The sequence below is a fragment of the Ranitomeya imitator genome, chromosome 1 (genome assembly GCF_032444005.1).
Source record: "Ranitomeya imitator isolate aRanImi1 chromosome 1, aRanImi1.pri, whole genome shotgun sequence".
In the NCBI taxonomy this organism is placed as follows: domain Eukaryota; kingdom Metazoa; phylum Chordata; class Amphibia; order Anura; family Dendrobatidae; genus Ranitomeya; species Ranitomeya imitator.
Genome location: NC_091282.1, coordinates 468,194,084 through 468,206,251, shown reverse-complemented (window position 1 = coordinate 468,206,251; position 12,168 = coordinate 468,194,084).

The window sequence follows — 12,168 nt, the reverse complement described above, 5'->3', positions numbered from 1 at the left end:
TCAGAGATAACTTTATTGGTCCACCTATCAGGGACAAACAGTCTCTCCGCTGGACAACGATCAGGTTAATTAGCCTGAAATTTTTGCAGCACCCGCCGCAAATCAGGGGAGATGGCAGACACAATTATTCCTTCCTTGAGGATACCCGCCGGCTCAGACAAACCCGGAGAGTCGGGCACAAAACTCCTAGACAGAGCATCCGCCTTCACATTTTTAGAGCCCGGAAGGTACGAAATCACAAAGTCAAAATGGGCAAAAAACAGCGACCAACGAGCCTGTCTAGGATTCAACCGCTTAGCAGACTCAAGATAAGTCAAGTTCTTATGATCAGTCAATACCACCACGCGATGCTTAGCTCCTTCAAGCCAATGACGCCACTCCTCGAATGCCCACTTCATGGCCAGCAACTCTCGGTTGCCCACATCATAATTTCGCTCAGCAGGCGAAAACTTCCTAGAAAAAAAAGCGCATGGTTTCATCACTGAGCAATCAGAACCTCTCTGCGACAAAACAGCCCCTGCTCCAATCTCAGAAGCATCAACCTCGACCTGGAACGGAAGAGGAACATCTGGTTGACACAACACAGGGGCAGAAGAAAAACGACGCTTCAAGTCTTGAAAAGCTTCCACAGCAGCAGAAGACCAATTGACCAAATCAGCACCCTTCTTGGTCAAATCGGTCAATGGTTTGGCAATACTAGAAAAATTGCAGATGAAGCGACGATAAAAATTAGCAAAGCCCAGGAACTTTTGCAGACTTTTCAGAGATGTCGGCTGAGTCCAATCATGGATGGCTTGGACCTTAACAGGATCCATCTCGATAGTAGAAGGGGAAAAGATGAACCCCAAAAATGAAACCTTCTGCACACCAAAGAGACACTTTGATCCCTTCACAAACAAAGAATTAGCATGCAGGACCTGAAAAACTGTTCTGACCTGCTTCACATGAGACTCCCAATCATCCGAGAAGATCAAAATGTCATCCAAGTACACAATCAGGAATTTATCCAGGTACTCTCGGAAGATGTCATGCATAAAGGACTGAAACACTGATGGAGCATTGGCAAGTCCGAATGGCATCACTAGATACTCAAAATGACCCTCGGGCGTATTAAATGCAGTTTTCCATTCATCTCCTCGCCTGATTCGCACCAGATTATACGCACCACGAAGATCTATCTTGGTGAACCAACTAGCCCCCTTAATCTGAGCAAACAAATCAGATAACAATGGCAAGGGGTACTGAAATTTAACCGTGATCTTATTTAGAAGGCGGTAATCTATACAAGGTCTCAGCGAACCATCCTTCTTGGCTACAAAAAAGAACCCTGCTCCTAATGGTGACGATGACGGGCGAATATGCCCCTTCTCCAGGGATTCCTTCACATAACTGCGCATAGCGGCGTGCTCAGGCACGGATAAATTAAACAGTCGACCTTTTGGGAATTTACTACCAGGAATCAAATTGATAGCACAATCACAATCCCTATGCGGAGGTAGGGCATCGGACTTGGGCTCATCAAATACATCCCGGTAATCAGACAAGAACTCTGGAACCTCAGAAGGGGTGGATGACGAAATTGACAGAAATGGAACATCACCATGTACCCCCTGACAACCCCAGCTGGACACCGACATGGATTTCCAATCTAATACTGGATTATGGGCTTGTAGCCATGGCAACCCCAACACGACCACATCATGCAGATTATGCAACACCAGAAAGCGAATAACCTCCTGATGTGCAGGAGCCATGCACATGGTCAGCTGGGTCCAGTATTGAGGCTTATTCTTGGCCAAAGGCGTGGCATCAATTCCTCTCAATGGAATAGGACACTGCAAGGGCTCTAAGAGAAACCCACAACGCTTAGCATACTCCAAGTCCATCAAATTCAGGGCAGCGCCTGAATCCACAAATGCCATGACAGAATACGATGACAAAGAGCAGATCAAGGTAACGGACAGAAGAAATTTTGACTGTACCGTACCAATGGTGGCAGACCTAGCGAACCGCTTAATGCGCTTAGGACAATCAGAGATAGCATGAGTGGAATCACCACAGTAGAAACACAGCCCATTCAGACGTCTGTGTTCTTGCCGTTTAACTCTGGTCAAAGTCCTATCGCACTGCATAGGCTCAGGTTTAAGCTCAGGTAATACCGCCAAATGGTGCACAGATTTACGCTCACGCAAGCGTCGACCGATCTGAATGGCCAAAGACATAGACTCATTCAAACCAGCAGGCATAGGAAATCCCACCATGACATCCTTAAGGGCTTCAGAGAGACCCTTTCTGAACATAGCTGCCAGCGCAGATTCATTCCATTGAGTGAGCACGGACCACTTTCTAAATTTCTGACAATATACCTCTATCTCATCCTGACCCTGACAAAGAGCCAGCAAATTTTTCTCTGCCTGATCCACTGAATTAGGTTCATCGTACAGCAATCCGAGCGCCAGGAAAAATGCATCGATATTACTCAATGCAGGATCTCCTGGCGCAAGAGAAAATGCCCAGTCCTGAGGGTCGCCGTGCAAAAACGAAATAACAATCAAAACTTGTTGAACTGGATCACCAGATGAGCGAGGTTTCAAGGCCAGAAATAATTTACAATTATTTTTGAAACTCAGAAACTTAGTTCTATCTCCAAAAAACAAATCAGGAATAGGAATTCTTGGTTCCAACATAGCTTTCTGATCAATAGTGTCTTGAATCTTTTGTACTCTTGCCGAGAGCTGATCCACAAATGAAGACAGACTTCTAATGTCCATCGCTACACCTGTGTACTGAACCACCCAAATGTCTAGGGGAAAAAAAAGGCAAAACACAGTGCAAAGAAAAAAAATGGTCTCAGAACTTCTTTTTTCCCTCTATTGAGAATCATTAGTACTTTTGGCTTCCTGTACTGTTATGAAAGACAATTCAGTACTACCATGGACATAGCGGTCAGAGCACATACAGTGACCTGACAATAACCCAAAATCATAGAACGAGCTCTGAGACGTGGGAACTCTGCAGACCGCAATCCCTAATCCTCTCCAAACAACACTAGAGGCAGCCGTGGATTGCGCCTAACTCTGCCTATGCAACTCGGCACAGCCTGAGAAACTAACTAGCCTGAAGATAGAAAATAAGCCTACCTTGCCTCAGAGAAATACCCCAAAGGAAAAGGCAGCCCCCCACATATAATGACTGTGAGTTAAGATGAAAAGACAAACGTAGAGATGAAATAGATTCAGCAAAGTGAGGCCCGACTTTCTTAACAGATCGAGGATAGAAAAGGTAACTTTGCGGTCCACACAAAACCCTAAAGAAAACCACGCAAAGGGGGCAAAAAGACATGAGTGGGACATGGGCTCCTTCCCCTGGGGGGGATTATCGGAAGCACCTCATAGCCGAGCATGCCAGGGATGTGGAACGAGAGGCCCGTGGTGAGCTGCTGGATGGGTCGTTGCCGAAATGGGTAGTGGTGATCGTTTACCAGCCCCAGGGAGGAAGAAGCTTTGTCCAGGAAATCGGATCGACCACAAGGGTTAATATCACCCGGGAGGTGGTGGAGGCTGGCTTGCGGGGCGACAGTAAGGGTCCCGTCCTGCTACCGGGAGATGCGGTAAGCTACCGCAGATACCAGAAGGGCCACGGTTGGTGGGCTCGGGATATCCAGCGCTGTACCTCCGTCCTGGTTGCGCTGGACAGTCAGTCATAGGTTGGCTGTCTACCTTACTACACCTACGAAGACATAGGGGGCAACATTGGGAGAGGGGCATCTCTAGGGTCCCGGAAGACCTCCAAGCCTTCCCGTCATACAGGTGACGTCCTAGCCATAACATACCTGAGGGACGTTAGAAACTAGTAACACCTGGAACCAAAGAACGAGAGAGAGAGCTGTAGAGAACGAATGAACGAGAACAGCAGTTGTGAGAACTATTCCGAATGCTCAGCAGGATAGGACTACAACACACAGGCGCTAGTGGTAGGCAACGATTTCCATCTGTGAAGGAAACTCTGGATGTGCCCATTGGACCGGCCGGTCTCTGAAAGCCCTGTTAAACGTACTCTGGATAGAGGATCCTGAAGCCTTCAGTAAAGAGATAAAGAGACTGCAACCTTGTGTCCTCATTATTGACTGCACCTCACACCATCGCCACCTACACCACTGGGAAGCCCTGGAGACATACTTCACCTGTGGGAAGGTATACCATCCAGCTGCCATTCTATCACCCCAGTGGACCCCATAGCAGCATCGGTCACCCTGACCGAACACCACAGGTGGTGTCACGAACCCCTGACAGACTGCAACACTACTTTCATTGGATGTCCCTTAGCAGGGTCGCGGACCGGGTCTAGCCACCGTGACAGCCTCAGAACTGAACCAGAGAGGCCCGGTACCGAAACGCGTGGCCCTATGTCTGGGGGCGCTCCATAATTCCCTGTCCTGTCTCCCCCCATTCAATATAAGCCCTTGATAGCATGATAATGATTTTGGGAGTGGGAGAAGACGTTATCAGGTACTTAACATCCTCCACCACCTACCAATTCATTTCAAGTCCATCACATAGTCTTCTCCCACTTAATAATTCATTATAAAGTGTCTTATGTAGCTTACCCCCTCCTCTCCCAATCCCCAATACATTTTAAGCACCTGATAGTGTTTTAATGAATTGTGGGATGGGGAAGATGCTATCAAGGACTTAATGTCCTCCTCAAGCACCCAATTCATTTTACATCCATATCTAATGTCCTCCTTCCCCTAACCCTATTCATAAGTCCATTATAAGTTGCCCTTACTCCCATCCCAATCCTCTACCTCCCTAATTGTCGTTTTCCTCGCCCCCTCATTGTCCACTCCCCTTTCCCATCATTGTCCTCTTTCCCACTGTCATCATTATTCCTCCCCAACTCCTATCATTGTTCTCTCTTCACTCCCATCAATGTCCTCTGCCCACTCCCATAATTGATCTCTTCTCATTGTACTCTCCCTACTTCAATCTTTGTCATCTCCCCACTTCTATCATTGTCCTCTCCCCACTCTCACCATTGTTCTCTCCTTGCTCTCATTATTGTCCTCTTCTCGCTACCATCATTGTCCTCTAAACACTTCCATCTTTGTCCTCTCTTCACTCCAGTCATTGTCTTCTCCTTTCTCCAATTATTGTCCTCTTTCCACTCTCATAATTGTCCTTTCCCCACTCCAATCATTGTCTTTTCCCCACTAAAATCATTGTTCTCTCCCCATTCCCATCATTGTTCTCTCCCCATTTCCATCATTGTCCTCTCCTCATTCCCACCATTGTCTTCACCCTATGTCCATCATTGACCTCTCCACACTCTAATCATTGTCCTCTCCCCTCTCCCATCATTGTCTTTTCCTCACTCCAATCATTTTCTCTCCCCACTTCAATCATTGTCCTCTCTCCACTCCCATTATTGTCCTTTTCCCTACTCTCACCCTTTTCTTTACCCTATTCCAATTATTGTCCTCTCCCCACTCCAGTAATTGTTCTCTCCCCACTCCAGTCATTGTCCTCTCCCCACTCCCATCATTGTCCTTTTATCAGTGTATTGGAAAAAAAATTCACACTCAACACTCTGTCTGTTACCCTACAGCATCGCTTCATTCTTCTTTGCCTTCAACTTTGCAAATGACACAAGCATGTGCTGCGAACTGAGGTCAAGAAGCTGCACGCACCTGTGACACTGAGAAAGCATCAGGCAAGATCCTGCAGCTGCCATTTTCTACCGTAGGCAGAGGAGCTGCAAGCTGCAATACAGTATGCCGCATATGATGAGGGCAATCTGGTTATGGGCCACCTGGAGCCTCGGCTCTGTGAAACAAGCTTGATTGCCCTCATTATTTACCACTCTGCAAGGACCCCCACTACATCCGGGCCCTGGTGCAGTTGCACTGGCTGCACAGGCTATATATCTGCCCCTGGATTCACAAAAAGTGAATCACATACAGTTCCTTCTCAAAAAATTAGCATATAGTGTTAAATTTCATTATTTACCATAATGTAATGATTACAATTAAACTTTCATATATTATAGATTCATTATCCACCAACTGAAATTTGTCAGGTCTTTTATTGTTTTAATACTGATGATTTTGGCATACAACTCCTGATAACCCAAAAAACCTGTCTCAATAAATTAGCATATTTCACCCATCCAATCAAATAAAAGTGTTTTTTAATAACAAACAAAAAAACCAACAAATAATAATGTTCAGTTATGCACTCAATACTTGGTCGGGAATCCTTTGGCAGAAATGACTGCTTCAATGCGGCGTGGCATGGAGGCAATCAGCCTGTGACACTGCTGAGATGTTATGGAGGCCCAGGATGCTTCAATAGCGGCCTTAAGCTCATCCAGAGTGTTGGGTCTTGCGTCTCTCAACTTTCTCTTCACAATATCCCACAGATTCTCTATGGGGTTCAGGTCAGGAGAGTTGGCAGGCCAATTGAGCACAGTAATACCATGGTCAGTAAACCATTTACCAGTGGTTTTGGCACTGTGAGCAGGTGCCAGGTCGTGCTGAAAAATGAAATCTTCATCTCCATAAAGCATTTCAGCCGATGGAAGCATGAAGTGCTCCAAAATCTCCTGATAGCTAGCTGCATTGACCCTGCCCTTGATGAAACACAGTGGACCAACACCAGCAGCTGACATGGCACCCCACACCATCACTGACTGTGGGTACTTGACACTGGACTTCAGGCATTTTGGCATTTCCTTCTCCCCAGTCTTCCTCCAGACTCTGGCACCTTGATTTCCGAATGACATGCAAAATTTGCTTTCATCAGAAAAAAGTACTTGGGACCACTTAGCAACAGTCCAGTGCTGCTTCTCTGTAGCCCATTTCCTGCACACGCCTGTGCACGGTGGCTCTGGATGTTTCCACACCAGACTCAGTCCACTGCTTCCTCAGGTTCCCCAAGGTCTGGAATCGGTCCTTCTCCACAATCTTCCTCAGGGTCTGGTCTCCTCTTCTCGTTGTACAGCGTTTTCTGCCACATTGTTTCCTTCCAACAGACTTACCATTGAGGTGCCTTGATACAGCACTCTGGGAACAGCCTATTTGTTGAGAAATTTCTTTCTGAGTCTTACCCTCTTGCTTGAGGGTGTCAATGATGGCCTTCTTGACATCTGTCAGGTCGCTAGTCTTACCCATGATGGGGGTTTTGAGTAATGAACCAGGCAGGGAGTTTATAAAAGCCTCAGGTATCTTTTGCATGTGTTTAGAGTTAATTAGTTGATTCAGAAGATTAGGGTAATAGGTCGTTTAGAGAACCTTTTCTTGATATGCTAATTTATTGAGACAGGTTTTTTGGGTTATCAGGAGTTGTATGCCAAAATCATCAGTATTAAAACAATAAAAGACCTGACAAATTTCAGTTGGTGGATAATGAATCTATAATATATGAAAGTTTAATTGTAATCATTACATTATGGTAAATAATGAAATTTAACACTATATGCTAATTTTTTGAGAAGGACCTGTATTGTTCAAATTTGCCTTGTTCAACAAATTCCTAAAACGTCGATACAAATTCAATTCACATCAACTCAATTTACTAATCTTGATCAACATCCTCACTGTTTTATTAGCTAAGTGTACAATTCTACATAGTTAGGGAAAGTAGTAATATTGACATTTTATAATTGGAAACCTTCTTCATACATTGATTTCATGTAATCATATTGGCCTCCACACCAATTATAAAACAGCATTAAACTTACAACATTTTTCAATCGTATCTGCTCATTAGTAGACAGAAAATGTTTTAAGGTAAAAAAAGAAACATATTTAAAAGTTATATTTATCAAGAGTGGCTTTGATGTGTGGTTGTGTTTTAATAGAACAGACATTAACAAATACTATGCTCACAATTAACTTAAAGATTTCACATGTTTAACCCCTTCATGACCTTGGGATTTTCCGTTTTACCGTGCTCGTTTTTCGCTCGCCTGTTTCCCAGAGCCATAACTTTTTTATTTTTCCGTCAATATGACTATGTGAGGGTTTATTTTTTGTGGGATGAGTTGTACTTTTGAAAAACATCATTGGTTTTACCATGACTTGAACTAGAAAATGGGAAAAAAATTCCAAGTGAAATTGCAAAAAAAAGTGCAATCCCATGCATGTTTTTTGTTTGGCTTTTTTGCTAAGTTCACTAAATGCTAAAACTGACTACCATTATGATTCTCCAGGTCATTATGAGTTCATAGACACCAAACATGTCTAGGTTATTTTTATTTTAAGTGGTGAAAAAAAATTCCAAACTTTGCTAAAAAAAAATATTGCGCCATATTCCGATACCCGTAGCATCTCCATTTTTCGTGATCTGGGGTTGGTTGAGGGCTTATTTTTTGCATGCCGTGCTGACATTTTTAGTGATACCATTTTGGTGCAGATATGTTCTTTTGATCACCAATTATTGCATTTTAATGCAATGTCACGGCAAACAAAAAAACACAATTTTGGTGTTTCAAATTTTTTTCTCGCTACGCCGTTTAGAGATCAGGTTAATCCTTTTTTTATTGATAGATCGGGCAATTCTGAACGCGGCCATATCAAATATGTGTATGTTTAATTTTATTTTTATTGCTTTATTTTGAATGGGGCGAAAGGGGGGTGATTTAAACGTTTATATTTTTTTAAGGGGTATCGTTTCTCCTTATGGAGAGTGACATACCAGCTCTGGCTTCTCAAGGTAAGGAGGCTTATTCACTGTGCAATGCTCCTCTGGGAAATATAATATGCAAATTGCCTCTTCTGAGAAAAAGAGGACTTAAACTCTATAGCGCCACCTGTTGGAAGTAGCGATCCTACAAGTCACAATCAACCCTTTAACGAGTCATGCAATATGACTTAGGATAAAAGCCAAATCAATATCTCAATTCGCAGACACGGTGTTTCGGGCTGTTGGCCCTCGTAGACCCCAGTCCAGAGCCTCTCACCTAGCCAAATCAGTTCTCATGCTTTGCACTGACGAGGGCCAACAGCCCGAAACACCGTGTCTGCGAATTGAGATATTGATTTGGCTTTTATCCTAAGTCATATTTCATGACTCGTTAAAGGGTTGATTGTGACTTTTAGGATCACTACTTCCAACAGGTGGCGCTATAGAGTTTAAGTCCTCTTTTTCTCAGAAGAGGCAATTTGCATATTATATTTTTTTATTAATTTCATATTTTTTAAAACTTTTTTTTACTTTTGCCATGCTTCAATAGCCTCCATGGGTGGCTAGAAGCTGGCATAGCCTGATCAGGTCTGCTATATAGCAGCGATCATCAGATCACTCCTATGTAGCTTAATTACAGGCTTGCTACAAGCGAAGACCACAGGGTGGCGCTCACAGCAAGCCCACATCAGCAACGATAGAGGTCTCAAGGAGACTTCTGGTTGCTATGCAGACACATTGCTGACCCCCTATCATGTGATGGGGTCGGCGATGAGCGCATTTCTGGCCGCACGGCCAGAAATGGTAGTTAAATTCCCGCTGTCAGCATTTGACCGGCATTTAACTAGTTAATAGCGGCGCGTGGATCGCGATTCCACTCGCCGCTATTGCGCGCACATGTCAGTTGTTCAATACAGCTGACATGTCGTGGCTTTGATGTGGGCTCACCGCCGAAGCCCATTTCAAAGCAGGGGATCTGACCTTGGACGTACTATCCTGTCCGAGGTCAGAAAGGGGTTAACCTAATATGAACTTCATTTCTTACTAATGACTTAACCTAATATTTATATATTAAGCATGTTAAGAAAAATACAATATAACTAAACAAAAAAACATTTCTTTAAGTGTACACAATAGACTTTTTAGTTCAGTAACATTAATGGCATGCGTGCTCAGCACTGCTTGAGGCTCGTTCGAGCATGTGGTTGCATGATGAGTTCAGCACTCGGTCGAGTATCCCTGTACTCGCTCGCCATGCTCGATTCTCTCTCCACATGATACCCACCGGATTTTCAGCCTCCATTCAAGTATTGCCTGTCAATTACAGTAATACATTGCAATGTATTATACCAGCAGTCAGAGTGATTAAGATTGATGTCCCATAGAGATATCAAGTAAAAATAAAAAAAATGCAGCAATATTTAAAAAAAACTCAATATAATAATAAAAATATAGTGTATATATAGATTGCTCAAAAAAAATAAAGGGAACACTAAAATACCACCTAGATGTCTCTGAATTTAATATTCCAGTTGCAAATCTTTATTCATTACATAGTGGAATGCGTTTTAGAACAATAAAACTAAAAATGATCAATGTAAATCCAAATAAATATCCCATTGAGGCCTGATTTTGGAATGATACTCAAGATCAAAGTGGAAAATCAAGTTACAGGCTGACCTAACTTCAATGGAAATGTCTCAAAACAATAAAATGATGCACAGTAGTGTGTGAAACCTACACTTGCCTATATGACCTCTCTACAATGCCTGGGCATGGTCCTGATGAGGCTGAAGATGTTCTCCTGAGGGATGTCCTAAAGCAGCTCTGAGTTCAGTGAGTTCATCTCAGTTAACCATGAGAGATTTCTTTAGCGCTGCAAAGTTATTCTTTGTCTCATTTTGCTGGCGCTGATCTCAGTGATCTCATTAGTCCGAAAACACAACATATGTGACCTGTGGTAACCGCAATGGCTTTGCTGCCAGTTACTGACACTGCACTTGTAGTAGCTCATGCTCCCATGGTTTTTAGCATCTTGGCACTGTCCATGTTGAAAACCAATTATTGTAGGTATGGATTACAGCGTGGGACAGTATGTTGGACAGGTGAGGGATATTGCTGTTTTTCTTTTTTTTTTTTACTGGAGACCAGGGCTTCAATGGAATGGGCATTAGGTGAGAATTTTTGTGGCTTACTATTTTCTGTTTCTTACAGAGGACCAGGGTTTCAATGGAATGGGCACAAGGTGAGTATAACTGTGCTTGCTATTTTTAAAATATATTTTTTAAATGGTGTGTATTTTTATTTTAAATAAACTTTGTTACATGACTTAGGATAAAAGCCAAACCAGAATCTCAATTTGCAGACTCTGTGTTTCGGGGTGCTGCCCCTCGTCAGTGCAAAGTGGAGATCTAGTCTGGCTGAGTGAGAGGCGTCTGACCGGGATCCAAGAAGTATGGGTTCTCCTTGCGGAGAGTGACATGTTAAGCATGTCGGGGTGAGGAGACTTAAAGCGGAAAATGCTCCTCTGGGAAATATGAAAATTGTCTCTTCAGAGAGGAAGAGGTCTAGAACTTTAATGCCACCTATTGGAAAAAGCAATCCAAACAGTCAATGTCAACCTTTTAAGGAGCCTTGTCACATGACCTAGGATAAAAGCCAAACCAGATCCCTGTCAGACCCCTTTCACTCAGCTAAACCAGATGTCCACTTTGCACTGATGAGGGGCTGTACCCCGAAATATAGTGTCTGAAAATTGAGAAATAAAACTGAAAAGCTAGTTAAACCCTTCAGTGAACATCGTAGAAAAAAAAAACAAGGCAAAAAGCTATGCTTTTTCTTCATAATGAAAAAGTGGAATAAAACGCATTGAAAAAGATGAATGTAAATAAAAATGGTAAGTCTGAAAATGACATATAGGCCCACGAAAAACAAGCCACTGTACAGTTCCATCAGGGGAAAATTAAAAAAGTCAAAGCTCTCAGAATACAATGATGCAAAAATAATTATTCCTGTAAAATAGTTTTTATTGTCTAGAAGCGACAAAACATAAAAAAAATTATATAAATGTGGAATCGCTGTAATCGTACTGACCTGAAGACTAAAGCTGCCTTACCAATTTTGTTCCATAGGGAGCAGCATAAAAAAAACTCTGAAGAACAATTCCTGAATTGCTGGTTTTTCTTCTTTCTGCTTCCCAAAAATCAGAATAGAACACGATCAAAAACGTTATGTGACCGAAAAACTTGTCCCGCAAAAAACAATCCATAAAAAATAAATAGAACCTATTCTTAACCCACTGTTGATTTTTTCATTCTGTTCACAAAGGTCGCTCGAAGACTCAGCTATTACATCGGGGATTCCTTGTAAATCTCTGAAATACGTGATTCAGATGGAAACCTCAAAGTAAGATTCCCTATAATGAGGCAGATGGAGGCAGTGTACATGCCATCTGGATTATTATTAAGCGATGTCTATCTTTTTT